The sequence below is a fragment of the Notothenia coriiceps genome, unplaced genomic scaffold, assembly GCF_000735185.1.
Source record: "Notothenia coriiceps isolate Sejong01 unplaced genomic scaffold, NC01 NC01_scaffold00038519, whole genome shotgun sequence".
Lineage (NCBI taxonomy): Eukaryota > Metazoa > Chordata > Actinopteri > Perciformes > Nototheniidae > Notothenia > Notothenia coriiceps.
Genome location: NW_011371220.1, coordinates 5846 through 9539, shown reverse-complemented (window position 1 = coordinate 9539; position 3694 = coordinate 5846). Strand labels below are relative to the sequence as shown.

General features: G+C 37.7%; 1 protein-coding gene across 1 annotated transcript in view; it reads right to left on the bottom strand.

Moving 5' to 3' along the window:
* Nucleotides 1-3694, bottom strand: part of LOC104968257 (solute carrier family 45 member 3) — a 12283-nt gene that overhangs the window by 5042 nt on the left and 3547 nt on the right. The window lies entirely within an intron of this gene.

Sequence of the window (3694 nt, the reverse complement as noted above, 5' to 3'; positions counted from 1 at the left end):
GACGACGACACATGCATGTGCTGCTCTGCCATCATCTGCTGGTGCTGTTTTCTACAGATGGCCCGCTGCCTGAAGGTAACCCTCCCTCAGCTCAGCCTCCACACGTTGTCGGTCTGGCTAATTAGAACACACCATGATACATGGGATGTTCCCATAGCCACGCCACCCAATCTTCGCAATAGGGTTTGACTTTTAAGAAGTAGCCTGTGGAGTTTTCATTATAGACAAGGATGATGTTTCTTTCAATGTTTCTCATCAACAGGCAATTTGTGTACGGCCATATTGTGAATTCATGTCTGGGCAAATGTTAGTGCTGTCAATATTTCGGTATTTAAATCAAAACCAATTCTGGATTCAGTAGATAGAAAAGATTATTTCGTCATCTACAGCAGTCCACTGTTTAGCAAGTTATGGCATGAAAGCAGATTAAAGTGGGTATAATATTTTGGTTTTCACGACATCAATTCAAACAAAGACAATCAAATCTTACATTGATTGATTTTTTTTTACCTGATCCGTAATGCATGCAAGGCATCAAATCAAATAAAAACATTGCTGTTAAAGCACAACAGGAGTGAAAATAACTCCACAGCAAAGAAGAATTAATGAAATATACAACCTTCGAGCTTTCTACAGTTTGACAAGAAACCCAGACAACACTTTGTGCCTTTCTTGTGTCTGAAATAAAACTTCAAAACCTTGAAAAAGAAGAAAGACCATACAGAGAGACGAATAGACAGACACGAGGACTGCAGACCCCCCCCACCACATTTCTTCTTGCTGCAGCTGTGAAGGCCCGTCATAACAATCCTCACCATACAGCTGGAAGACTTACTGTCTCACATATATCCCCACTCAGTAGCTTCTCACTGCTATATACTAGGGATGTAACGATATATCGAATATCGCGGTAAATAAATGTCTCAATACCGTCGTGAGACTGACAAAATCTAACGCAATTCTTTTAAAATAATTGTTTGTTTTTTTTAAGCCTTTATTTAACCAGATGGAACCATTGAGATCATTGATCTCTTTTTCAAGGGAGACCTGTCCAACATGGCAGCAAGTAGGTTACAACATGAACATAAAACAAAAGATAACACAAAAGGACATTGTATTTACAGGGCTACATGTACATACCTAGAGACATTGACAAGTACCAACAGTATATTTATATCTCGCCCTGTCAATAAGCCTCACCTTCTTGGCAACAACTGTATTGTTTTTGAAGTGGTGGAGAGACAATGCACAGTTTTACCCACTGCTGTCACCCATGGCCAAAGCATATCTCTCTGTCCCAGCAACATCAGTACCAAGCAAGAGAGTCTTTTCCACAGCAGGGGATATTGTAAACCCCCAAACATCCCAGCTTCTACCTGGAAATGTGGACATGCTCATATTCCTAAAAGATAACCTTGATGATGCTGAGTGAGTGAGTTAGAGTTGAGTTACTTGAAAAACTAAAGTGAAACTTGATTTATTCTATTGCAGGGTCTGATTATTATATTTTTGACACTTTAGAATACTATTATCCTACTAAAATGCTGTACACATCAGATTTATTATTTAATAAAGAAAAACAATTTCTTTATTTTTCAATATCGAGATAATTATCATACAGTGGACTTTTTATCGCGATATTATCGTACCGTGAGTTTTTGGTATCGTTACACCCCTACTATATACAATACATCACACCAAAGCATGCTTTACAGCCTCTGAATACATTGCAAGTGTTGTGTAACACACACAATCGATATAACATGTGTCACATTCCCCAATGCACTTTGTTACTTATAGACCAAAATAATGCTTTAAATAACACGAGTAACGGACACCTAAGTGTCTTCTCGACTACCAGAGAGGAAACTAGAGAAAGACAGTAACAACTGGAGGATGAAGCAGCCAACAAATGGCCTTCAGGTAAAGTAGAAAGCAGCCATCTGAGAAGCTGACACTTATGCGCAGGGAAATTAGCTTTAACCCTCCCAAGACACATTATCTATCTTCATGCAGATAACACTCAGGCACTCCATTATAACAAAGCGAGATTAGAATTAGGTTGAGTTCCATTTCCAGATTGGTTTACAGGAACTACACAATCAAATCATTTTTCTTGATATCACCTGCAGCTGTTAGAGGAGTAGAAGTGTATACCGTTTAATTCTTTATACTTGAATAGTCACTTCTGTAGAAGACGCCTTTACTGAAGACCATGTGAAGCCCATTTGGGATAGGATAATGCAACTATGCACACAAGTAAACTCAGTTACAGTGATCAAACATATACTGTACCGGTGATGCAGACTGTCAGTGGGGACACGCGTGCCACTCATTTGTGAGCAACCAGATGAGTGACTTTTTTCTAAAATAAACCCGTCCAGCTTGATGTTTGCATTAGGAAGTGTTTGGATAAATTCCTCCATGCTATTGATAGATTGAAAAGGTCTGACGCAACTGAAGCCACGAATACACAACCAGAGACCAAACTGAATTATACGTTATCCAGACATAATGGAGCAGTCATCAGCTGCTCCACAAGGCCACAGAGCTAAATTAGCCACGTTTTACGACTCTTCCCAGAATCCCTAGATGATGTTGGTGTGTCTCATTGTAAAAATGAGCAAAATCTTTGGTTTCTTGTGCGAAAAAAAGAGAAAGATATAATCACATTAACCACCCTAGATAAAAATGTTATTTTTTCATTGAACCCGTTACAGATTCCTTACACAGTATACTCATTTTAGATAGTGTTGTAATGCAATATATTTTAAACATGTTCTTGAATTTTTCCATTATCAAAAATAACTTGCCTGAAATACATTTCAAAATTGCATGACCACAACATACTTTTTTGAAGATGTGCCGTTTTGATTCAAACACAAGCTGCATGCATGATACTTATATTTAAAATGTGTGTGTTGAATTTAGTCAATGTGTACATTTTCCACATTTTCTAAATATTTCAGCAAAAACAATGTTTTCTATTTTTTCCCCTGTTTTTTGGTGGCAACCCTATTTTAGACTTATGTTAGAGGCTCTCAGTTTATCCTACTAACATCTGGCATTTTTTTATACCAAGTAGGGGTGTCTTTAACAGCAGGGGAACAATGTCTCTAAATTGCTGCTATAATGGCAAATGCTTCTTCCAGTTCAGATTCACACTTTAACTCAAACTCCTGACAGATCCCATGCTAATAAATACAGGACATTACATAAAACAGCATAAAAAACACTTACACACATATTACACCGTAATTACACCCATGCTGTTACTCCCATGTTATACCAATGATACACCAATATCACAACCCATAATTACACTGTTATACTGTCAAAGGACAGAGGGTGTCGTATTGTAATACTGATATTCTGTACAAACTGTGAAGACCACTGAGACAAATGTAACATTTGTGATATTGGGCTATATAAATAAACATTGATTGATTGATTGATTATTACACCCACATTATGCATTAATATACCCCTATTACACCCATGTTATACCAATATTAAACCGTAATTACACTACAATTACACCCATTTTAGACATGGACACAGCCTGCCAAATGACTGTATCCCCTAGGACAGTGGTTCCCAACCTAGGGCGCCAAATATTGCAGGGGGGGCGCCAGGCCTCAGATGATTTGAGGCCAAATATCATATTTAGACTTTTTTTTTTTTTTTTTTTTTT